Raw genomic sequence first — 26392 nt, forward strand, 5'->3', positions numbered from 1 at the left:
GAGGCCTCAGTGTCAGAGCGGCTCTGGGCACCTGCTCATTGCCTGAGGATCGTCCTGCCCGAGGCATTCTCAGCAGCCAGCCCAGCCCCTGATGGGTGTCCTTCTGTCCTTGCAGGGGGACAGACAGTCTGCAGACATGTGCAGCACAGCCAAAATAATCCAGCAAGTGGTTGTTGCAGTTTGCACACTGGACTCTGTGGCTTCTTATGGGTATTTTTTAACCCACTGGGCCCCTAAATTGAGGATTTCCCCAGGTGCACCATGTGTGCCTTTGGGACTGCTGTGGGCTTTCTGTTCTTCCTTTGGAACGGAGGTGATTTTGAATGAAAATTGCCATTAAGATGCCATTTATTTGGGAAAGCTCCTGCCAACAACTTCTTAAACAAGGGGTTGTTTGTAGCCAGCAGGGTGTGCAGAGCATTTGGAATGGAGCCTTGGGGGGTTCTGTTCCCCAAGAGGAGAGTCTGTGGCAGCCGACCCTGGCACTCCCTCTGTTTGCTCACCCAGCCAAAAACTGGACACAGCCTTATATTTTGTGCTGTTCTCTTGCTTGCTGTGTGATCCAAAAGGACTGTGGCTCCAGGAGGGAAGTTGTGAAAGTAAAATGCTCTCTCTTGGCATTGACTTGTTGTGTGGGATTTGCCAGCAGAGGCAGCTTTTTCTCCTAACAGCATCTGGTTCAGGTGAAGGTCCCTTCACACATGGACACTGGGAAGCTCCTTCTTCAGTGAGCAGGAAAGGAACCTTTGGTGTTCAGAGATCCCAGCTGTTCCCTTTCAACACCAGTATGAGTCCAGTAAGCTCCAGTATGATCCTTGTCACATGGCAGCACTCCCAGGATGATCCCATTTGCCTCTGACTAGATCAACCCAGTCAGTCCCAGGATGATGCCATTGGCTCCCAGCATGCTCCCAGTTGCTCCCAGTCACCCCCAGTATGGGGGATGATGTGCATGGTATGTTCCCAGTCATTCTCAGATACTCCCAGTATGAGTCCAGTCACTCCCAGTATGATCCAAAACTGGATTGCTGGGAGGCTTCATGGAATCCTGGAGACCATTGTGACACTCTAGGGCCCCATGGAACCGTGGTGACACCAGCTTGGCTGGGAGTGTTGATGTGCTGCAGGGTAGGAGGGCTCTGCACAGGCAGCTGGACAGGCTGGATCCAGGGCCCAAACCCAGCAAGGTGAGGTTTAACAAGTCCAAGTGTTGGGTCGTGCACTTTGGCCCCAACAACCCCTGCAGTGCTACAGACTGGGGACAGAGTAGCTGGACAGCAGCCAGGCAGAAAGGGACCTGAGGCACTGATGGACAGCAGGCTGGGCATGAGCCAGCAGTGTGCCCAGGTGGCCAAGAAGGCCAATGGCTCCTGGCCTGGATCAGGAACAGTGTGGCCAGCAGGAGCAGGGCAGGGATTCCTCCCCTCTACTCTGCACTGGTTGGGCAGCACCTCGAGTGCTGTGTCCAGTTCTGGGCCCCCAATTTATTTAGGAATGCCATGGATGGGCTGGAGCGTGTCCAGAGAAGGGCAACAAGGCTGGTGAGGAGTCTGGAACACAAGTCCTGTAAGTGATAGTAAAAGGTCTCAAAATGTTAGAAAATACGGGGACTTAGAAAGGAAGTTAGGTTTGGAAAGGCCTTGGAAAAGTTGGCCCTGGGAAATGTTAGGCCTTGTACTTGCTAAAAATCAGGTCAAAACTGCACCTGTGTAATCAGTCGATTGTCATGATACAATTGTTAGATATGATTAGCTATAATTATTGTTTAAAGAACATGAAGAACAATGTTAGGGGGCTGGGGGGATCAGGAGAAATCCATGCTTGGGTAAAAACAATGCATACGATAGAACAATGTAAGTTTAATAATTAATATATAAGTTAAATAATGCTAGAGTATAAAACATGTTCAGTTCAAAACCAAGATGGGTCAGATTTGGGTATGTGTAACCCTGACACCCAGATCTCTTAATAAAGTATCTGCATAGAATCATTTGTGATTATGTGTGTTCCTGAATGTTAACAATTTCATCAGATTTTACTGGAATTTTCTGAGATATTTGTGGAATTTTGTGGAATATTTGTGGAATATTGCGGGATGTTTCTGGAATTTTGTGTGATTTTGAGGTAACTTGAAGAATTTTGAGGGATTTTTCTTATATTTAGTGGGAATCTGTGGACATTTTATGGGATGCTTCTGGAATTTTTTAGGGTTTTGAGAAGATATAGAGCTTTTTTTAATTTTTCAGCAATTTCGTGAGATTTTTCTGGAATTTAATGGGATTTTGAGAAAATTTAAATAATTTTGTGGGATTTTTCTTGAATTTTGCAGGATTATCTTGAATTTTGAGGGATTTTTATTGAATTTTGTGGGATATTGAGGAAATTTAAGTTATTTTGTGGGATGTTTCTGGAATTTTCTGAATTTTTTGGAAAAATTGTGGTATTTTGTGGTATTTTGAATAGACTTTAAAAATTTTGAGGGATTTATCTGGGATTTTTCAGAAATTTCTGGGGATTTGGTGAGATGTTTTTGGAATTTTGTGGGATTTTTCAGGAATTTAGTGAGATATTGAGATTTTGTGGGATGTAAATTTTAGATTCTGAGGAGACATGAAGAATTCAGAGGTATTTTTCTAAACTGTGTGGAAAGTTTTGAAGATTTTGTTAGATGTTTGTGGAATTTTGTGGATTTTGTGGAATTTTGTGGGATATTGAGGAGACTTGAAAAATTTTGAGGGATTTTAATTAGATTTTGTGGAAATTTCTGGAGATTTTTTGGGATGTTTCTGGAACTTGGTTGAGGTTTTGAGAAGATTTAGGGAATTTTGAGTATTTTTTCTGGAATTTTATGGATTTTTGTGGTATTTTCTGGGATGTTTCCGGAAGTTTGTAGGGTTTTGAGAAAGTTTAGGAAATTTTTCCGGATTCTTTCACACTTTTGTGATGCTTTTCAAGAATTTTCTGGGATTTTCAGAAAATTTAAAGAATTTTGTGGCATGTTGATTTTATTGGGATATTGAGGCAACTTGAAGAATCTGGAGGGATTTTTTCCTAGATTGTATGGAAATTGGAAAAGATTTTGTGGGATGTTTCTGGAATTTTGTCGGGTTTTGAGATAATTTTGGGAATTTTGAGAGATTTTTTCAGGGGTTTTGAGGGATTGTTTTGTGAGATTTGGTAAGGTATTGAGGAGACTTGAAGAATTTTAAGGGATTTTACCTAGATTGTGTTGAAGTTTGTGGAGGTTTTGTGGGATGTTTCTGTAAATTTGAAAATTTTGTGAAAATTTAAATAATTTTGTGGGATTTTGGTGGAATTTTATAGGATTTCTTTTGAATGTTTTGGAATTTTCTGGGATTTCGTGGGATAATGAGAAGACTTGAGTAATTTTGAAAGATTTTTCTTAGATTGTGTGGAAATTGAAGAAGATTTTGTGGGATGTTTCTAGAATTTGCTAGGGTTTTGAGAAGATGTAGGGAATTTTTCCGGATTTTTTCTCGATTTTTGTAAAGATTTCTGTGGACATTTTGTGGGATATTGAGAAGACTTGAAGAATTTGAGAGATTTTTTCTAGATTGTGTGGAAATTTGTAAAGATTTTGAGGGACGTTTCTGGAATTTGGTAGGGGTTTTGAGAAGATTTCTTGAGTTTGTTCGGATGTTTGTAGAACTTTGTGGGATGTTTGTGGAATTTTGTGGAATTTTTGTGGAATTTTGAAGGTTATTGAGGAGACATGAAGAACTTTGAGGTATTTTTCTTAGATTGTGTGGTAATTTGTAAAGATTTTGTGGGATGTTTCTGGAATTTGGTGGGGTTTTGAGAAGTTTTCAAGAATTTTGTGGGTGGATTGTGGAATTTTGTGGGTGGTTTTTGGAATTTTGTGAGATGTTTGTGGAATTTTGTGGGACGTTTCCTGAATTTTGAAGGACTTTGAGGAGACACAAAGCACTTGAGGTATTTTTCTTAGATTGTGTGGAAATTTGTAAAGATTTTGATGGATGTTTCTGGAATTTAGAAGGGTTTTGAGTAGATTTAGGGTGTTTGTTGGGATGTTTGTGGAATTTTGTGGGTGGTTTGTGGATATTTGTGGAATTTATCTCGAATTTTGTGGGAAGTTTCTGGAATTTTGTGGGTTTTTTTCTGGAATTTTGTGGATTTTTTGTGGGATTTTGTGGAATGTTTTTGGAATTTTGAAGGACTTTGAGGAGACACAAAGCACTTTGAGGTATTTTTCTTAGATTGTGTGGAAATTTGTAAAGATTTTGTGGGATGTTTCTGCAATTTGGTAGGGTTTTGAGAAGATTTAGGGAGTTGGTTGGGATGTTTGTGGAATTTTGTGGGTGGTTTGTGCATAATTTTTTGGGTGGTGTGTGGAATTTTGTGGATTTTCTGTGGAGTTTTGTGGGATGTTTCCTGAATTTGGCAGGACCTTGAGGAGACACGAAGCACTTTGAGATATTTTTTCTTAGACTGTGTGGTAATTTGTAAAGACTTGTGGGATATTTCTGGAATTTGGTAGGGTTTTGAAAAGATTTTGGGAGTTTTGCCAGATTTTTTCTTGATTTTTGTAAAGAATTTTGTGGAGTTTTTGTGGGATATGGAGGAGACTTGTAGAATTGGGAGGGATTTTTCCTTGATTGCATGGTAATTTGTAAAGGTTTTGAGGGATGTTTCTGGAATTTGTTAGGGTTTTGGGAAAATTTAGGGAGTTTGGTGGGACATTCGTAGAATTTTGTGAGTTGTTTCTGGAATTTTGTGGGATTTTTGTGGGAATTTGGTGAGATTTTGAAGAGACTTGAAGAATTTTGAGAAGATTTTCTTCGATTGTGTTGAAATTTGTAAAGGGTTTTTGGGATATTTCTGGAATTTGGTATGGTTTTGAGAAGATTTTGGGAATTTGGTTGGGTTTTTCTGGAATTTTATGGATTTTTTTTGGAATGTGGAATTTTCTGGAATTTGGTGAGATTTTGAAAAGACGAAGAATTTTGAGGAATTTTTTTAGATTGTGTGGAAGTTCATGTAGATTTTGTGGGTGGTACTGGAATTTGGTAGGGTTTTGAGAAGATTTCGGGAATTTTGTGAGATGTTTCTGGAATTTTGTGAAAGTTTTTGGGAATGTTGTAGAATTTTCTAGAATTTCGTGGGATTTGGAGGAGACTTGAAGAAAATTTGAGGAGATTTTCTTAGATTGTGTGGAAATTTGCAAAGGTTCTTTGGGGTGTTTCTGAAATTTGGTAGGGTTTTGAGAATATTTAGTGAATTTGGTGGGATATTTGTGGAATTTTGTGGGCTGTTTCTAGAATTTTGTGAGGTTTTTTTCTGGAATTTTGTGGAATTTCCTAGAATTTTGTGGGATTTGGAGGAGACTTGAAGAATTTTGAGAAAATTTTCTTAGATTGTGTGGAAATTTGTGGAGACTTTGTGGTATGTTTCTGGAATTTGGTAGGGTTTTGTGAAGATTTAGGGAATTTTGTGGAACTTTATGGATTTTTATGGGATTTATCTGGATCTTTGTGGGATATGGATGAAACCTGAAGAATTTTGAGGGATTTTTCTTAGACTGAGTGGAAATTTGTAAAGGTTTTGTGGGATGTTTCTGGAATTTGGTAGGGTTTTGAGAAGAGTTAGGGAATTCAGTGGGATATTTGTGGAGTTTTTTGTGATGTTTGTGGAATTTTGTGGGATTTTTGTGGGATTTTGCGGGATTTGGAAGAGACTTTTTTGGAATTTTGAGGGATTTTTCCTAGATTGCGTGGAAATTTTTAAAGGTTTTGTGGGATGTTTTTGGAAATTGGTAGTGTTTTGAGAAGATTTAGGGAATTTGGTTGGTTGTTTGTGTTATTTTGTGGGCTGTTTGTGGAATTTCGTGGGATTTTTGTAGAATTTCGAGGGATTTTTACGAGACTTGAAGAATTTTGAAAAATTTTTCTTCTATTATGTGCAAATTGGAGGAGATTTTTTTGTGGGAAGTTTCAGGAATTTGGTACGGTTTTGAGAAGAGTTAGGGAATTTGGTAGGATTTTTCTGGAATTTTATGGATTTTTTTGAATGTTGTGGAATTTTCTGGTATTTGGTGAGATTTTGAGGAGACTTGAAGAATTATGAGAAGATTTTCTTAGATTGTGTGGAAGTTTGTGGGGATTTTGTGGGACGTTTCTGGAATTTGGTAGGGTTTTGAGAAGAGTTAGGGAATTTTTTTGGATGTTTGTGGAATTTTGTGGGATGTTTGTGGAATTTTATGGGGTTTTTTTGAGACATTGTGGAATTTTCTAGAATTTTGTAGGATTTTTGAGTAGACCTGAAGAATTTTGAGGAGATTTTCTTAGATTGTGTGGAAATTTGTAAAGGTTTTTTGGGATGTTTCTGGAATTTGGTAGAGTTTTGGGAAGATTTAGGGGATTTGCTAGGGTTTTTCTGGAATTTTATGGATTTTTTTTGAATGTCTGTAATTTTCTGGAATTTGTTGAGCTTTTGGAGAGACTTGAAGAATTTCGAGAAAATTTTCTTCGATTGTGTGGTAATTTGTGGAGATTTTGTGGTATGTTTCTGTAATTTGGTAGGGTTTTGAGAAGATTTAGGGAATTTGGTAGGGTTTCTGTTGAATTTTATGGATTTTTTTTGAATGTTGTGGAATTTTCTGATATTTGATGAGATTTTGAGGAGACTTGAAGAATTATGAGAAGATTTTCTTAGATTGTGTGGAAGTTTGTGGGGATTTTGTGGGATATTTCTGGAATTTGGTAGGGTTTTGAGAAGAGTTAGGGAATTTTGTGGGATGTTTGTAGAATTTTGTGGGGTGTTTTTGGAATTTTGTGGGGTTTTTTTCAGACATTGTGTAATTTTCTAGAATTTTGTGGGATTTTGAGGAGACAAAGAACTTTGAGGAGATTTTCTTAAATTATGGGGAAATTTGTGGAGATTTTGTTGGATTTTTCTTGTATTTTGTGGGATTTTGAGGAGACTTGAAGAATTTTAAGGGCTTTTTCATAGATTGAGTGGAAATTTCTAAAGGTTTTGTAGAATGTTTCTGGAATTTGGTTAGGTTTTGAGAAGATTTAGGGAATTTGGTAGGGTTTCTCTGGAATTTTTTTTTTTTTTTTGAATGCTCTGAAATTTTGTGGAATTTTGTGAGATTTTGGAGATACTTGAAGAATTTTGAGGTGATTTTTCTAAGATTACGTTGATATTTGTAAAGGTTTTGTGGGATGTTTCTGGAATTTCGTAGGGTTTTGAGAAGGTTTCGGGAATTTTGTGGGATTTTTGTGGAATTTTGTGAAAGGTTTTGGGAATGTTGTAGAATTTTCTAGAATTTTGTGGGATTTGGAGGAGACTTGAATAATTTTCAGGAGATTTTCCTAGATTGTGTGAAATAATGTAAAGGTTTTGTGGGATGATTCTTGTATTTTGAGGGATTTTGAAGTGACTTGAAGAATTTTGAGGGATTTTTCTTAAATTACATGGAAATTTGTAAAGGTCTTGTGGGATGTTTCTGGAATTTGGTAGGGTTTTGAGATGAGTTAGGGAACTTGGTAAGGTTTCTCTGGAATTTTATGCATAGTTTGGGAATGTTTTGGAATTTTTTGGAATTTGCTGAGATTTTGAGGAGACTTGAAGAATTTTGAGGGATTTTTCTTAGATTGTGTGGAAATTTTTAAAGGTTTTGTGGGATGTTTCTGGAATTTGGTAGGGTTTTGAGAAGATTTAGGGAATTTGGTGGGATGTTTGTGGAATTTTGTGGGATTATTGCGGGATTTTGTGGGATTTTTCTTAAATTGTGTGGAAATTTGTGGAGATTTTGTGGGATGTTTCTGGAATTTGTTGGGGTTTTGCCAAAATGTAAAGAATTTTGTGGGAGGTTTCTGGAATTTTGTGCGATTTTTTTGGAATGTTGTAGAATTTTCTAGAATTTTGTGGGATTTGGAGGAGACTTGAATAATTTTCAGGAGATTTTCCTAGATTGTGTGAAATAATGTAAAGGTTTTGTGGGATGTTTCTTGTATTTTGAGGGATTTTGAAGTGACTTTAAGAATTTTGAGGGATTTTTCTTAGATTACGTGGAAATTTGTAAAGGTTTTGGGGGATGTTTCTGGAATTTGGTAGGGTTTTGAGAAGAGTTAGGGAATTTGGTGGGATTTTTGTGGAATGTTTTGGAAATTTCTGGAATTTGGTGAGATTTGGAGGAGACTTGAAGAATTTTGAGGAGATTTTCTTAGATTGTGTGGAAATTTGCAAAGGTTTTTTGGGATGTTTCTGGAAGTTGGTAGGGTTTTGAGAAGATTTTGGGAATTTGTTTGGGTTTCTCTGCAATTTTATGGATTTTTTGGGAATGTTTGTTAAATTTTCTGTAATTTGGTGAGATTTTGAAGAGACTTGAAGAATTTTGAGAAGATTTTCTTAGATTGTGTGGAAATTTGCAAAGGTTTTTTGGGATGTTTCTGGAATTTGGTAGGGTTTTGAGAAGATTTTGGGAATTTGTTTGGGTTTCTCTGCAATTTTATGGATTTTTTGCGAATGTTTGTGAAATTTTCTGGAATTTGGTGAGATTTTGAAGTGACTTGAAGACTTTTGAGAAGATTTTCTCAGATTGTATGGAAATTTGTAAAGGTTTTGTGGGATGTTTCTGGAATTTGGTATGGTTTTGAGAAAATTCTGGGAATTTTGTGATCTCTTTCTGGAATTTTGTCAAAGTTTTTTGGAATGTTGTCAAATTTTCTGGAATTTTCTGGGATTTGGAGGAGATTTGAATAATTTTCAGGAGATTTTCCTAGATTGTGTGAAATAATGTAAAGGTTTTGTGGGATGTTTCTTGTATTTTGAGGGATTTTGAAGTGACTTGAAGAATTTTGAGGGATTTTTCTTAGATTATGTGGAAATTTGTAAAGGTTTTGTGGGATGTTTCTGGAATTTGGTAGGGTTTTGAGATGAGTTAGGGAATTTGGTAAGGTTTCTCTGGAATTTTATGGATATTTTGGGAATGTTTTGGAATTTTCTGTAATTTGCTGAGATTTTTGAGGAGACTTGAAGAATTCTGAGGGATTTTTCTTAGATTACGTGGAAATTTTTAAAGGTTTGGTGGGATGTTTCTGGAATTTGGTAGGGTTTTGAGAAGATTTTGGGAATTTGGTGGGATTTTTGTGGAATGTTTTGGAAATTTCTGGAATTTGGTGAGATTTTGAGGAGTCTTGAAGAATTTTGAGGAGATTTTCTTAGATTGTGTGGAAATTTGCAAAGGTTTTTTGGGATGTTTCTGGAATTTGGTAAAGTTTTGAGAAGATTTTGGGAATTTTGTGAACTGTTTCTGGAATTTTGTGAAAGTTTTTTGGAATGTTGTAGAATTTTCTAGAATTCTGTGGGATTTGGAGGGGACTTGAATAATTTTCGGGAGATTTTCCTAGATTGTGTGAAATAATGTAAAGATTTGTGGGATGTTTCTTGTATTTTGAGGGATTTTGAAGTGACTTGAAGATTTTTGAGGGATTTTTCTTAGATTGTGTGGAAATTTGTAAAGGTTTTGTGGGACGTTTCTATATTTCGGTAGGATTTTAAGAAGACTTTTATGGAATTTTGTAGGATGTTTGTGGAATTTTTTGTAAATTGGAAGAGATTTTGTGGGATGTTTCTGGAATTTCGTAGGGTTTTGAGAAGATTTAGGGTATTTGGTAAGGTTTCTCTGGAATTTTATGGATTTTTTGGGAATGTTGTGGAATTTGGTGGAATTTGGTGAGATTTTGAAGAGACTTGAAGAATTTTGAGAAGATTTTCTTAGATTGTGTGGAAATTTGTGGAGACTTTGTGGGATGTTTCTGGAATTTGGTAGGGTTTTGAGAAGATTTAGGGAATTTTGTGGGGGGTTTTTTTGAATTTTAGGGGATTTTTCTGGATCTTTGTGGGATATGGATGAAACTTGAAGAATTTTGAGGGATTTTTCTTAAATTGTGTGGAAATTTCTGGAGATTTTGTGGGATGTTTCTGGAATTTGTTGGGGTTTTGCCAAAATATAAAGAATTTTGTGGGAGGTTTCTGGAATTTTGTGCGATTTTTTTGGAATGTTGTAGAATTTTCTAGAATTTTGTGGGATTTGGAGGAGACTTGAATAATTTTCAGGAGATTTTCCTAGATTGTGTGAAATAATGTAAAGGTTTTGTGGGATGTTTCTTGTATTTTGAGGGATTTTGAAGTGACTTGAAATATTTGCAGAGATTTTTCTTAGATTGCGTGGAAATTTGTAAAGGTTTTGTGGGATGTTTCTGGAATTTGGTAGGGTTTTGAGAAGAGTTAGTGAATTTGGTGGTGTTTCTCTGGAATTTTATAGATTTTTTTGGAATGTTGTGGAATTTTGTGGAATTTGGTGAGATTTTGAAGAGACTTGAAGAATTTTGAGAAGATTTTCTTAGATTTCGTGGAAATTTGTAAAGGTTTTTTTGAGGTGTTTCTGGAATTTGGTAGGGTTTTGAGAAGATTCAGGTACTTTTGTGGCATTTTTCTGAAATTTCCTGGCATTTTTCTTGATTTTTTTGTAATATTGAGGAGATTTTGTGGGATATTTCTGGAATTTTGTGCGATTTTTGTGGAATTTTTACATTTTTGAGGAGGCATGAAGAATTTTGAGGTATATTTCTTAGATTTTGAGGAATTTTGTGGAGATTTTGTGGGTAGTTTCTGGAATTTTATGTGATTTTTCTTGAATTTTTTTTTTATTTTTCTGTATTTTTATGGGAATTTTAGACGTTTTTGAGGGATTTTTCTGGTATTTTGTGGGATTTTTGAGAAATTTTTGGGGATTTTTAGGAGACTTGATAATTTTGGGGAATTTTTCTTAGATTTTGTGGAAATTGGAGGAGATTTTGTGGGATGTTTCTGGAATTTGGTAGGGTTTTGTGAAGAATTTTGTGGAATTTTGTGGAATTTTTCTTGAATTTTGTCGTATGTTTCTGGAATTTTCCGGATTTTGAGGAGTTTTGGTGTATTTGGGTTTTTTTTCTGGAGTTTTGCAGGATTTTGAGAACATTTGGGGGAATTTTTATGAAGATTTTCATGAATAAAACAGGGAAAAAAAAGGTTAGAAGTGATTATATTTCACTAAACAAAGGTGAAACGCAAAACCATCCAAAGGGACCTTAACTCCGTGCTAAATCTGCATGGTTTGGCCTAGCATCAGCCAAATGGGGTAAAGTCATCCCAAGGTGTCCAAAGTGCAACCAAAAGGGCATAAAATTGCCCAAACTGTTGTTAAACCCACTCCAAATGGCCTAAAATCACCCTTGAATCTCCCAAATGGGTGCAAGATCCATCCTGAGAGTAGCTGGTTTTGCCTCAAATCACCCAAAGGGCCCCAACATCACCCAAACTGGCCTGAAATGCCCAAAAGTGATCTAAAATCACCTGAAAAGGGCTCGGTTTGACCAGCATCGGGACTGGGAGTGAGACTGAGATTGAGACTGAGACCGAGACTGAGACCTAGAGCGGGCCTGAGACTGGGACTGAATCCAGCACCAGCACCGAGACTGGCACCGCTCCGGGACCGAGACTGAGACCAGGACCGGGATCAGCACTGGGATCACTCCTGGAGCAGCACTGGGATCAGCACCGGGATCAGCACCGGGATCACTCCAGAACCAGCACTGGGATCAGCACTGGGATCACTCCAGGACCAGCACTGGGATCAGCACCAGGACAGCTCTTGGAGCAGCACTGGGATCAGCATCGGGATTGCTCCAGGACCATCACTGACACTGGGACAGGAACTGCTCCGAGGCCAAGACTGAGACCAGGACTGAAGCCAGCACTGGCACCAGCACTGAGACTGGCACCGCTCTGGGACCGAGACCGAGACCGGGACTGAGAGTGAGATTGAGACAAAGACTGGGACTGGGAGCGCGCTGGGACCGACACTGGGACCACCACAGCTCCGGGACAGAGATCGACACCGGGACCGGAATCAGCTCTGGGATCGCTCCGGGACCACCGCGTTCACTCTGGGCAGTTTTGGCCGTGCCCCCGGGCAAGACTGGGAAGGGCTGGGAGGGACTGGGAGAGAACTGGGAGAGAACTGGGAGGGAACTGGGAGGGAACTGGGAGAGAGCTTTCAGTGGGGCGGGACCACCTCGGTTTGCATCGTTCCGGTGCAGCCATCCCGGTCCATGTGGTCCCGATCCATGTGATCCCAATCTCTGGTGCTGATCCATATGGTCCCGGTCTGTGTAATCCCAGTCTGTGCGATCCCAGTCTGTGCAATCCCAGTCTGTGCGATCCCAGCCCATGGATCCCAGTCTGTGTGGTCCTGCATGGCATACACTCCAAGAGTCTGGAATTGCAGTTGCCAGCAAGGAAAAGATGTTCCTGCCCTTGAAGGCAAAGCTCTTGAGAAGGGGCCGAGAGCCAAGTGCAGCAAGATCTTACAGTGACATTTCCCTGCCAGCCCCCAGAACTTCACCCATGCTTGTTGTAGCTCCTGGATTGGGAATTAAATCAGGGAAGGGTCTCTGGTGGGAGCTGCCCTGGGTGCAGGGAGACGCTGATGTTAGCGTTCAGGAACACACATAATCATAGATTGATTGTATGCAGGTGCTTTATTGAAGCGTGCGGGATCTAGGGGTATCAGCAACCCAAATCTAGCTCCATCATCTTTGTCCAAAGTGCACATATTTCCACAATTTCAGCTGGAGCAGTAATCACTGTAACAACCTTATCAATATTGCTTCATTAATATTGCTTGATTAGCTTTATCAATATTGCTTCATGACAGTTAGCTCATCCTTGTACAAACATGTACAAATCTGATCTCTGGGTGGGTATCTTGGAATCCCCAAGTACCAGTTCCCTTTACCATAAACATTTCAGCTTGCTAGACCATCCCCAATACCAGACCTTCTTGCGGCCTACTTCTTCATGGTTTTAAGAAACCTTTTCAGAAACATTAAACCCCATAGTAACATATTTCTCCTCTTTGAAAGTATTTCACTTTACTAAAATTAATGTAATGCTTTCACTATATAGTCTTTTTCCTCTGAGTTTATACTTGATGTTCATTTTCGAATCTACAGTTGTTGTAAGCGTTGTTACACTCAGGAGGACTTGGAGATGACAAATGCGGATGTGGATCTCTGTCCCGGGTCAGTGCCTTTATTATTTTCTGGTTCCAAGATACTCTTTTCTTTATCTCTCCTTTCAGAACTGCGTAGATTAATCAGATTGCTAAGAACACAATCACTAGGATTATCAGACTCTTAAGAATAGATTTGATCCATGAGCTCACATTCCATCCCAATCCTTCAAAAAATTTTATCTAACTAACTTGTGGTCAGATCTTGCTGCTCTTTCTGTGCTTCATGTTCTATTGGTTTTAATTGATTAATGTCGTGTTCTACATCTGCAGTTCCATTTGGGATGTGGATGCAGCAGTGATCAATTTGTCCTTTTATGTACCCCCATACTCCGTGTTCTTTCAACAATAACATATCTAAAGCCAATCTGTTTTGCAGGGTCATTTTAGTCGTGGCTTGTAATTGTACATTTACCTCTCTAAATCCCTCTGGTAACTCCTGCCAATCTTTCTACCTGACCTGTAAGTTTGTACATCTTTCTGTTATTGTAATTTGTTATTGGACTAAACAAGGATTCCAGAGCTCACTCAAATTTTATACTACTGGAGGGTTCTTGCCATCTTTCTTCATCTTCAATTTTGTTTTCCTGAACTTCTTGTCTCGTCCTTACTTGCAGAAGTTCATGTTCTCCTTTAAATGGGGACCTTTTCCAAATTGGGCATAAGGTGGGGAGGCCTAAAGTAATCTCTTTTACTTTTCCACTTACAGGCAAATGTGTTGTCCAGGTGCCATCGCTTGCTGCCCACACAAATTGGCCTGGACTCTGAACTGTACTTCTGCTCCATACTACCTTTTGGATCACTTGTCCTATCTTGTCATTTATTTCACCTTGTTTATGTTTGATTCCTCTGCAGGCACATCCAATTCGCAGAGCTACCACTGGCAGTGGCATTTGTTTTATTTCCTCATCATCAGAAGTACAGTCCTAAGTTTTGTTACATACCCACCAATTCACTTTGTCTGCTTCCATTCTACTACTGCTTGCAGTGTTCCGTACTTATGGACCTGTTTCATTTTCAGAGCCTTCCCACTTAATGCACCAAGGGCTATCTGACATGTATTGGAATTTCTGAAGCACACTCACTCACCATGCACTGTCCCAAGCTTCAGCCCGATCTTTTCTTTCCTTTCATACTTCCATTGTGACACTGGAATCTTTTCTTTAATAACCTTTACTATCTTTTCATAACACCATCCATAATTTCCTAATCCCCCATACCAGCCTAGTTTTGGTTCATCCTTTCCTCCATTTTCATGACAATCCCATATAGATGAATACTTTGGCTTCACAGCATTTTCAAACACTGTCTTATTTGGGTACTGGTAATCTATTTGCAATACACAGCTCATGTTTTCATTTTTATTCTTTTGTATTTCAGGTAATTTTGATGGTATAATTCCCCAACTTATTGGGTCTCCTGCTGCCTTTGGTATTGGCAGACAGACAGTTATTTTGCTGGTGTTTTGCATGTTGGCAAAATCTTTAATTAATCCAATCATCACATTTTCTGCCTAAATGGTATTAGAGACTTTTATCACTTGTGTATCAGGCTGCACCCCCACATCCCTCTTCATTCTAAAATGAAGAGTTGTCAGCTGATCCTTTTGCATTTCACATCTCAAGGTAACATTGATTCCAACTGATGGCACTAAAGGCCATAAAATAATCACCATTACAGTCACTAGCAACCTAGACATTTGAAACAATCAAACCCGCTTTATCTGCAGCTTTGTTGGCCCTACAGTTTGTGCAGTCCACAGTGCAGGGGAAACCTTCTTCACTCTGGTGTAAGTTATCCAGGGATCCAGTCCAGCTCCTTTGACTGCTGTAAAGGTAGTTAACAGTACCTGATAGGGTCCATTCCACCTTTCTTTTAATGGTTCTTCGTTCCAGCTTTTAACGTACACTTCATCTCCCGGGGGGATGTCATGAACTGGATTCTCAAGAGTCAGCGGCCTATTCCACACAAGGGTGCTCTGAAGTTGAGCTAGAGCTTTTCCAAGAGACAACATAATTCTACACCTCTTGCTTCCCTGTAACATGTACATTTGCATTAGGTTCAGGGGATTCCTATGGTTTCCCATACAATATCTGAAAAGGACTGACTGACATCCTGCTTCTAGGCTTTATCCGAATCCTCAGCAGTGCTATTGGTAGAGCTTGTGGCCACTGCAGTTTAGCCTCTTGGCATATTTTGCTGATTTGCTTCTTCAAGGTCTGATTCATCCTCTCTACCTGTCCACTGGATTGGGGTCTCCGTGGTGTGTGGAGATCCCAAGCTATTCCCAGCAACTGACTCACCTCCCTCACTACTGTGGCTATGAAATGTAGGCCCCTATCTGATGATATTCCTAGAGGCACCCCAAATCCTGGAATGATTTCTTGCAGTACCCACTTGACTGTCTCCTTTGCTTGATTTGTGTGACAGGGAAGAGCTTCTGGCCATCCTGAAAATGTGTTCAACCCCTACCAATAGATATTTGTATCCTCGAGTTCTTGGTAATTCTACAAAATCTACTTGCCAATAATCTCCTGGTTCTGCTCCTACCCAAATTCTTCCTATTTGTGCCTGTTGTTTAGCCACTGGATTGTTTTTTAACCAAATTTCACATTTTGACATTACTGATTTTGCCATTGTTAACATCCGTACTGAAATTAAATTTGGTTTTAACAATTTCACCAATGCCTCTGCACCCCATGACGTTCGTTATGTTTAATTTGTAGAACTTCTCTCATTATCAAGGGAGGTACCACTACTTATCCCTGTGTAGTCACATACCACTCTTCTGAATTCTTCTGTGCATTCAGTGAGCGTCCCAATTTCTCATCTTCTATTGAATATTTTGGTTCTGGAGGTAAATTGAATTGAGATACAGGAGTTTTTAAAGGTATCAATGCCATTGCAGTTTGCACTTCTCGAGCAACTTGTCGGGCTGTCCAGTCTGCTTTCTGATTTCCCTCATGAATTTTGGAGCTTCCTGATTGGTGAGCTTTGCAGTGTATGACTGCTACTTGCTCAGGTTTTTATACTGCTTTTATTAATTGCAGGACTGCATCTTGATGTTTAATGTGTGTGTCTTTAGAAGACAGCAGTCCTCTTTCTTTCCACAGTGCCCCGTGTACGTGCGCCACTCCAAAAGCGTATTTTGAATCTCTCCATATATTTACTTTCTTCCCTTCACTCAGCTCTAATGCCCTGGTCAAGGCAACCAGTTCTGCTCGTTGGGCAGATGTGTTTGCTGGCAAGGCCTTTGCCTCCACCACTGCACCTGTTGTTGTTACCGCATATCCAGCGTATCTGGTCCCATTCTCCACAAAACTGCTTCCATCTGTAAACAGCTCCCAGTCTGCCTGTTCCAGTGGGACATCTTTCAAATCTGCTCTAGCTGAACAGGTGTGTTCTATCACTTCCACACAATCATGTTCCAATGGGCCTTCTTCAGTTGTGGTACGTGGGAACAAAGCTGGATTCAAGAGGTTAGTTGTCTTTCGTGTGACATCATCCTGCTCACTCAGGATTACCTGGAATTTCATCATCCTGCTTGGATATAGCAAATGACCCCCCTTTTGTTCTGAAACAGTGGTCACCATGTGTGGCACGTAGACATCTATGTCTCTACCCATTGTGAGTTTCCTAACCTCTTGTATCAGCATCACAGTGGCTGCGACTGCCCACAGGCACGAAGGCCATCTGGCACTCATTGTCAAGTTGTTTGGAGAAGTAGCCTACCGGCCTTTTCCAGCCTCCCAAAGGTTGGGTCAGCACTCCCAGTGCTAGGTGTGATCTTTCATGCACAAACAGGTGAATATCTTTGGCTAAATCAGGCAATCCTAATGCCAGAGCCGTTGTCAATGCCTCCTTCAGTTTGAGGAAGGTCTCCTTCTGTGGTTTGCCCCAGGTAAGCGGTTGTGTCTTCTGGGCTTCATACAGGGCTTTTGCAATTAGTCCATAGTCCATGATCCACAGGTGGCACCACCCTGTCATCCCAAGGAAAACTCGCAGCTCATGCAGGTTCTGGGGTTCTGAAATAGCACAAATAGCTTGAATATGATCAGTACCCAGCTTACGTTGCCTTTGTGAGATTTCACATCCCAGGTAAATCACAGTTTGCCGGGCAATTTGTGCCTTTTCCTTAGACACCTTATATCCTCCCATTCCCAGCTGATTTAAAATTTCAATTGTTACCTTTATGCAGGTTGTTTTCTCTTCTGTAGCTGTCAGTGTATTGACATACTGTAGCAGCAGGTATTGTTCTCTCAGTACTTGCCCATTCTTGGTCCAAATCTCCAGCTCCTTAAATAGCTGGCTTCCAAATAGGGTTGGACTGTTCTTGTATCCTTGTGGGAGTCGTGTTCAGGTGAGCTGAGTTTTCCTTCCTTTTGCTGGATTTTCCCATTCAAAGGGAAACAGTTTCCTACTTTCTTTGTCAAGGGGTATGCAGAAAAAGGCATCTTTTAAATCAATTACAGTAAACCATTTATATTTCTCTTTTATCGAGAACAATGTGTAAGGATTAGCTTCCACTGGGTAAATATCTTTAGTTATTCTATTTATTGCTCTCAAATCCTGTACTAGTCTGTATCAGTCAACACAGAAATTTGGGCTCTAATGTTAACTACAGAAGTAATAGATGCATGTTTAGGACCCACTATTGCTGTAATCAGTATGTCTCCAGTTTTGTTATTTCTAGTGAGCATTTTAAATACAACTAACTTCCACCTCTCTGCTCACCCATGAGAGGCAGAGTTACCAGTTTCCCTGATTCTGAGGCTGTTTGGGCTCCACTCCCAGAAGCTGAGAAGGAGACTGCTTTGGCTCGCAGCCCAGAGCCTGTGGAGGTGTGCTGGGTTATACAATGGGGCATTCGATACAATGAACTTGGGACAGTGCCAATTAGAGACTACTTTACTCAACGATTAAGTGATAAGCCACCCATTATGTTTTTGGAGACCCCTTTCTTTATCTCTAGTGACCACCAATACTGGCGATTAGAGATTTGTTTTCTCTTTTTTTGGGCTTTCATTAAGAGAACCAATGTATCTAACACCCTTTGCTTTCTCTGATTTTTTTCCTTCTGGGATTTTTTACAGGTCCATAATTTCAGTTTTCACAGGTAACAACATTGGTGATTCATAACCAACAATTAATTTTCTTTTGTGTATCATTTGCAAGCAGGCAGCTTTCTGAATATTTTTCAGTAGATGGTTGGGGGTACAAACTATAACAATAAAGTCTCCCCCTTTCCAAGGAGTTAAGCCCCTCTGCCCAATAATCTGTGTGCTGAGTTAGGGACCATGGGTTACGTCTGTCTCCTGTTGTTAAGAAGACCTCATGTCCCAGTGCCCACTAGATTCCCGTTCTCTCAATCGAATTTGATCACCTCCAGTTAGAGACACTCAGAATACGTATTCTGTCTCTGACTCGTGAGGGAGACGCCCATACTCCCTCTTTTTTCTTTTTTTTTCTATTTTTTTTCCACTTTTTTCTTTTTTTTCCTTTTATTTTTTTCCCTTTTTTCTATTTTTAGTGGTTATGTGCAGATCAAGATCCTTATCATTGATATAGTTATATTCTGTTTTAATTAAAGGTTTCAAACTAGGACAGCAGTGTTCCCCACAATTTTATCCCAGTTAGATCTTTTTGAGGGTAAATTTGATTAATGAGAGGGGTTTCCCTCTCTTGTTTCCTTTAGCAAGTCAGCATTTTTTGAATTTTTATCATGGAGGGCTACTCACAACAGATTGATCTTACTTCTTTCTTCATCCAATTGTTTTTGCAAAATTTTAACTAGGTTTTGGAGGGAGTCTATTGTAGTTTTTTTCCTTACTTCTTTACTTACAGTGAGTTTCTATAGCTGCTGTAAGACAAGTTCCCAAAACTGAGCAGAGTATAGTTTTATTTTTGCCCAGTTTAAATTTTGTTTCATGTTGTAAAGAACATACTCTATCAATCACATTTGCCAAATTAAACCAATTATTGAGCACCAACTTTTCCCTCCTGGAGAAGGTCTGGCATTGTGTTTTGCTAACAGAGCATAACATGCATAAAATGCAGCTTTAACTTCTGCACTGCTGTTTTCAGTCATTTTTGCAAAGGAAAAACCACTACAGGGAGGTATCAACTTAAATTATACACACACACACACACACACACACAACTTTTTGCTTCCCTGTATGGGTAAAAAGAACAAATCTGCTTGGGAGGCACTCCTTCAGTTTAAAATTCTGGTTGTCTCTTTGCTACACCAAGGAGTCAAAATTCATACATACAACAACAACAAAAACAGTCCCGCCCTTTTGCACTAAGAGATCTTTTGAGAAATTCTGCAGACAGAGCCCTCAAGTGAGTGTGGGGTGCTTTTCACCTCGGCATGTGCAGTTTGCGGGAAATTCAAGTTGCCCCCCTTGCTTTCCAGACACCACTGACTCTTTGGGAGTGTCGGGCTGGGTGCAACTGGAGCAAAACGTCCTTCCCCTAATACAGACTGCACAACAAACCTGCAACCCCTTCTGTCTGTCAGAAATCCTGTCCGTGACTCCAGTTTAAATGCCACGATTCGCTAACGCGAGTGGGACTCGTGAGAGGTTCGTTTGATCTCAGAGTGCAAGACGGACACAAGGGATTTCAGTTTAAATCACAACAACAATAATGCACCTTTATTTTAGTGACAACAACAAGGGTTATGCAATAGAAGAGAGAGATGAGGAAAACAAAGTAAAGAAAGAGAGAAGAGGTTATAGCTACCAACAGATGAGATGGGGTTGCTGTGGTCTTTTTCTGTGGGAGATCTGGCCGAAATTATCTTAGTCTTAAGTAATTCTTCCCCAAAGTCACCTTGTTTCCAATGTGCTAATAAGCACCCCAAAGGAGAAGTACCTGGTATGGGAGCATAGCAGCCCAAAACCCTTCTCCATGTTGCAACTACAATGCACCAAATGCTGAACCTGCGACGCTTTCGCAGTCGTCTTATGGATGGCGCCTAGGCAATACCAACGGGAATTCCTTTAGCCCAACCGAGCGCAGATTTCACTGTGTCTTACTGGTAGGCACCCAAACCAAAATAAAGCACCTTACCTTTCTCTCCTGGGGAAATTGTGAGCAGCAGAGATGGTCACAGCTGATGGGTTCCCTGAGAATCCCTCGGTGCCGGCTGGAGCGTGATTGGTCACGAGTTCGCTCAGCAGCACTCACAAGGTCCCATCTGGGTCGCCAAAATGTTAGTGTTCAGGAACACACATCATCACAGAATGATTAAATGAAGCTGCTTTATTGAAGAGCTCTGGGTGTCAGGGGTACACATACCCAAATCTGACCAGATTTGGTTTTGAGTTGAATGCGTTTTATACTGTATCGTTATATAACTTTCATATTAACTATTAAACTTACATTGTTCTATTGTAAGCATTGTTTTTACCCAAGCATAAACTTCTCGTGATCCCCCCAGCCCCCTAACATTGTTCCTTATGTTCTTTAAACTATATCTAATCACATCTAACAATTGTATCATTTATCATCTACTGACTACACAGGTACAGTTTGACCTGATCTTTAGCAAGCACAAGGCCTAACATTTCTCAGGGCCTACTTTTCCCAGGGCTTTCCAAACCTAACTTTCTTTCTAAGTCTCTGAATTTTCTAATATTTTAGAACCTTTTACTATCATCCGCACTGCAGCCTTGAGCTCCTGGTTCCTCAGACTGTAGATGAGGGGGTTCAGGCCTGGAGGCACCATCAAGTACAGAACTGGCACTGCCAGATCCAGGGATGGGGAGAAGATAGAGGGGGGCTTCAGGTAGGCAAATGCTGCAGTGCTGAGGAACAGGGAGAGCACGGCCAGGTGAGGGAGGCAGGTGGAAAAGGCTTTGTGCCGTCCCTGCTCAGAGGAGATCCTCAGCACAGCCCTGAAGATCTGCACGTAGGAGAAAATGAACACAAAACAACCTAAAGTTAAACACACACCAACAGCAAGAAGGAAAATTTCTCTGAGATAGGATTTGGAGCAGGAGAGCTTGGGGATCTGGGGCACCTCACAGAAGAATTGGCCCAGGGCATTGCCCTGGCACAGGGGCAGGGAAAATGTATTGGCCGTATGCAGCAGTGAATAGAGAAAGCCACTGGCCCAGGCAGCTGCTGCCATGTGGGCACAAGCTCTGCTGCCCAGGAGGGTCTTGTAGTGCAGGGGTTTGCAGATGGACATGTAGCGGTCATAGGACATGATGGTCAGGAGGATATACTCTGTTGCAGTGCAGAAAACAAAAAAAAAATACTTGTGCCTCACATCCTGCATAGGAGATGTCTCTGGTGTCCCAGAGGGAATTGTGCATGGCTTTGGGCACAGTGGTGCAGATGCAGCCCAGGTCGCTGAGGGACAGGTTGAGCAGGAAGAAGAACATGGGGCTGTGCAGGGGGTGGCTGCAGGCTACGGCGCTGATGATGAGGCCGTTGCTCAGGAGGGCAGCCAGGGAGATGCCCAGGAAGAGTCAGAAGTGCAGGAGCTGCAGCTGCCGCGTGTCTGCCAATGCCAGCAGGAGGAAGTGGCTGATGGAGCTGCTGTTGGACATTTGCTGTGGCTGGACATTGGGTACTGCCTAGAGAAAAGGACAGTGAAGAGTTAGGGTTGATCTGTAATAAAAATCAAAGCCATTTCCCATTCTCCCTCTTCTGTAACATACATGGACATACTTTTGTGTTTAGGAGTCCTGAGGTTTTCTTTATAAGCTCCTGTATATCTCTCCTGGTATTCTTGGATACCAAACCCTCTGCATTTCTGCATCTGCCACGAAGAACCGAGCAAGTTCTGTGAGGCAAAGTAATGAGTGCAGAGTGAAGGGAGATGATCTATGGTTTGACCTGTTCAGAGTTTTTCGGGGCTTTAACCTTCCTCCAGTGGAGTATGATCACCTTCCCATGTTTTCCTATTAAGACAGCTAGATATTGCAGAAAGCAGATGGACCCAGCATAGCCCAGCTCCACATTTGTATCTGAGGACTCATGTCGCTCATTTCACCAACCCAGCAGCATTTTCACTGTCAGAACACCTCTGCCTTTCCCCACGAGTCTTTCAGATAACACAAAGATGCTCTAGGACAGGTTTGCATCCTGGATTGGAGCTCCCAGCTGTGACTGAAATCTCAGGGAGACTTCCAAGTGTCCTTATGATGGCATTGGATGAAGGGAGATCCAGCTCCTTCCCTGGCTGCACCGCCAGCCTTGCCCACAGCCGGGCACTGGGGACAGCGTCACCCTGAGCCAGCTGTGCCCCCTGCCAGAGCCCCCAGTGCTGGGCAGCTGTTCCCAGCCCTGTGCTCTGCAGAGGGAACTGGGCCCGGGGCTGCAGAGCTGCCCCACAGCTCTGCTGCAGCTCTGCCTGCACAGGAGGGGCTTCACACCTGTGAGCCTGGCCCTGAGGGCAGAGGCTGGGGGGACAGGAGGGAAGGGGCTTGTTCAGAGGGAGGGGCTGCACTGCAGGGGCTCCTGTGGACATCTCTAAACTCTCTCTGCCACAGGATTTCTGGGCTTTTGTTTTCTCTCATTCCCTGAGCTTCTCTCTGCTTCCTGGAGATTTTCCTCCTGCAGGTGCTTCCCTGTGCCTGATCTCTCTCTGCCAGCACCCACACACCCCAAATCTCTGTGCACTCCCCTTGGCCTGACAGAACGCTGCCTGTTTGCAGGGCTCTGTCTGGGGGCAGGTTCTGTTTGCAGCTTGGAGAAAGGACAGCTCAGACTAAGCCTGATGGGTTCAGCAAAGGTAATGCTGGTGCTGTCCATGGGAAGAGCAGCTGAAAGAACATCAGGAATCTCCTGTGAACCTATTGATCACTAAAAGTAACAGTTTGGATGTCTCAGGCACTTCTCAAAAATTCATAATACCTTTAATATTTATCCCCATCGTCACTGCAGTTCTGCAATAATAGGAAACTGAGTACAAAGTCTTAAGAAATGTCCTCATTTTTATCAAAATGCTTGTCTTGGAAATATTTTATGACTGATCAGAAACCCTCAGCATGTCAGAGCTTCATGAGCATTCACCTCCCCTCCACCAGAAATACTCAGAGTTGTACTCACAGAGTCTGTAGGCACTGGCATGTTCCAGCTTTAGGAGATGCCTCCAGGAGCTGCAGCTGCATTGTCCTGCAGCCAGAGGCTTCCTGTGCCAAGGGCTGGCAGTGATTGTGCCCCAGGCACTTCTCAGCACCTTCCCAGCCCTGACTGATTGAAGCTCTCTGTGCCTCTGGGCTGTGCCCAGGGTGGCTGCAGGCAGTGCCCCAGCCCTGCTGGGCTGGCAGAAGAGCTGCTCAGCAAGAGAAATGTGCTTTTGAAGCTCTTGTTGGTTTCCAGGAGCTGCCTCTGTGCCAGGAGCCTGGCCCAGCTCAGCAGCACAGACACAGCAGCAGGACTTGAATGAGCCTCTTGGGGCTTTGTGCTGAGGCCCTGAACATCAGTCCCTGAGAGGGAGGGGAAGAAACCTCTCAAGAACTTCCAAGTCAGAATCCAACTCCAAAGTTTCTTTTCCTTTTAATGGGTCCCACTGAGGGACGTGACTGAGAAAGTGTCCCCAGGCCCCAGGCAGAGCAGAGAACTGGAGGCTCTGATGACAGATGGGGACAAAGAGAAGCCAAGTCCTGGTGCCCTGGGCCACAGCAGCCTCTGTGCCAGCAAGGGCTGTGAGGAGACACCTTGTCCTGAGGCCCTGGGGCCTCCTGGCACAGCCCCAGCAAGGCTGGCCACTGTCACCCCCTTGGCCTGCCCTCAGCATCCCCCCTAGCCCACATGCCAGTGGCCTCAGGGATCTGCTGGAAGGAGTCCCTGGGGAGCCTTGCTCAGGAATGGCCCTGGGGGCTCCTTCATGCTCCCAGGGACTGCAGCTTTTTCAAAGGACTTTGGCTTTTGCCTTGGAGTCTCTGAGAGCTTTGTGCAATCCTGGTCTCCAATTATCTGCTGTAATTAGTCCCTTGAGAGGCTTTGTCAGTAACAACACTCCGTGGGGCTCATTAATGCTTCAAGGTACTTCAGTTTTTAAGGTACTTTCTTTTTTCCTTCCCACACTGAGTGTCTGAGAAGTTTGTGCAATCAAGGCCCCAATTATCTGCTTTAACGAGTCCCTTGGGAGCTTTGCATTGACACTCGGTGGGGCTCATCAATACTTTGAGATACTCTGGGGTTTTTCAGCTACTTTGGATTTTCCTTCCAACACTGAGTCTCTGAGAGGTTTCTGTGCAATTCTGGCCTCCAGTTCTCTCCTCTAAGGAGTCCATCAGGAGCCTGTGTTGGGGATGAACCTCAGTGGCACCCATTAATGTTTGGAAATACTTTGGGTTTTTCCTCTGACTTGGACTCCTGGAAAGGTTTGTGCAATCTCCTCTCAGGCCCTGAGGTTCAAGGGCTCAGCTCCAAATGCACCACGGGGCTCATTAGGATCAAGCAAATCCTAACAAACCATGGCTGTGCCTTGATTTCCCTCTGGTCTGGTGCAGTTCTGAGGAAAGTTTCCTACAATAGTTATGGAGAAATAGTTCAAAGAGCTTCTAGGAAGTATGTGTTCCTATTTTAAAGGGTGTCTTTTATTCCTGTTCTCTTTAGAGCAGATGTGATTGCAGCATTCAGTGATGGATATTGATCCAGGGTCTCTCCTAAGGAGGTCTGGCCAGGTCAGAGAAGCTGTGCCTTGAGGTCTGACCCAGTGTGGACAACCTTGTTCCACATTCCCCAGCCCCATCCTGTCTCTCCTCCCTCACCTGGGACCTGCTTTGCTCAGAGAACTGGCTGCACTCAGGCAAAGAGGGGTTTTTCTTCTTTTATTGTAGCAATCTAAAACTTCTGAGTTTCCCCATGGAAATCAGATACCCTCCACAAGTGTGTGCCAAGCCAAGGTGCCACCAAGGAGGTTCCCCTTCTCCAAGGCAGAACCACACAAGGAATGTTTCAGACACGCAGGGAGTTCTACAAGAAACACAAACCTAGAGTTGGCTGAAGGCAGAATTAGAGCAGCTGCAGAGGGACAGACAAGCTTTGAACTCCTTGCAGCTGAAAGCACCAAGTGGGTTGTTGGGAGGTGTGTGAGTGAGGCAAGAGTGAGGGAAGGGAAATGCAGAGAGCCCTGGAAGTGCTTCTGTGCAGACAGGCTGTGGGAAAGGGCACTGCAGAGCTGCCCTGGGCCAGCTGTGAGAGTGGATTATCATCCCAACCTGCACTGGGCCATTGCAAGGGGCTGTTGCCATGGACACTGCACTGACCCCACTGTTGGGTTTGGGTGCCACAGCTGGCCTCATCAGATTTGAAAACTTGAATCAAATTATTCCCAGAGGTTTGGCTTGTTTAGGTCTTCTGAATGCTCGTGAGCCCTGGGGCACTGAATTCCTGACTTGAAGAGCTGAAGGCTGAACAAGCCTCTGGAGAAGTAAAACTCAGCACCAGCAGCCTCCAAGTTTCTGAGGAAGTCAGCAGCCCCCACTGAGGCCATCCCTGCCCAGAGACTGTGGGGGAATGGGCAGACAAGGAGAGCATCCCTGGGGCTGGGGAAGCAGAACTCAGAGGCACCAGCAGCTCCAGGTGGGAAATGGAGCGTGGAATGGGGCTGTGAAAGCCCTGTCTGGGCTGTGCCAATCAGGACAGACAAACCCTGACCCCCATCCCCCAGACAACTCTCTCAAGGACACATTTAGAAGGAATTACAATTGTTTGTGTCCTCTGAGTTGGATGCACTGGAGAAATACCTACAAGAAATTTTTTAGAGCTCAAAAGAACAAAATATACTTTACTGGCAACTTTAGAAACTCAGAGAAACTTTGTCAAAAGGTTTAATATGACATTCAACCAACAAAAAATATTTCTCAAAGCAATAACTTGGCTCATTCAACTTTAAAAACTCTAAGTTTTTAAGTTTCTCAAAATTTGCAAGAGGATAGAAATAGAAGAAGAAGACACTGAAAGACAGAAAGACAACAAAACCTTAGAGAAACACACACAGAGATACCAACTCCTGGATTCCAGCAGCGTTCAGATTGAAATTCCAAGAGGATGTAGGGTCAAGACTTGTTCTTGCCTTGTGGTCAGCCTTAAATTCCCCTTGGTCTTCCTGGGCCCTTTCCCCAGGTGGGATTTCCCATCATTTGGTCACTCAGGAGCTGGGCTGGGTGCTCCAGAGGTGGGTGTGGAGCATTGCCTTTGGTGTGCCAGGGACTGGCAGACACTGCTGGGCTGGGAGAGAGGCTCTGAGGGGATTTGGGCTACAGGGCAGTGCAGTGCTGGGGTTACAGGGCAGGACAAGGCTGGACTTGCCCCTTCCTT

The 26392-nt window shown here is 42.3% G+C and overlaps 1 long non-coding RNA gene across 2 annotated transcripts; it reads left to right on the forward strand.

Moving 5' to 3' along the window:
- The first annotated feature begins 8 nt into the window (after positions 1-8).
- On the forward strand, positions 9-26034 carry LOC147646834 (uncharacterized). Of its 2 annotated transcripts, XR_015281794.1 has the most exons (3): positions 9-1566; positions 13044-13112; positions 17301-26034. It is a non-coding gene; the product is annotated as an uncharacterized LOC147646834 (long non-coding RNA). The 2 variants fall into 2 exon arrangements; XR_015281793.1 differs by having other exon boundaries at positions 1493-1566; positions 13044-26034.
- The last annotated feature ends 358 nt before the right edge of the window (positions 26035-26392 follow it).

The sequence above is a fragment of the Cyanistes caeruleus genome, unplaced genomic scaffold (assembly GCF_971803275.1).
Source record: "Cyanistes caeruleus unplaced genomic scaffold, bCyaCae1.hap1.1 HAP1_SCAFFOLD_78, whole genome shotgun sequence".
Classification (NCBI taxonomy): Eukaryota; Metazoa; Chordata; class Aves; order Passeriformes; family Paridae; genus Cyanistes; species Cyanistes caeruleus.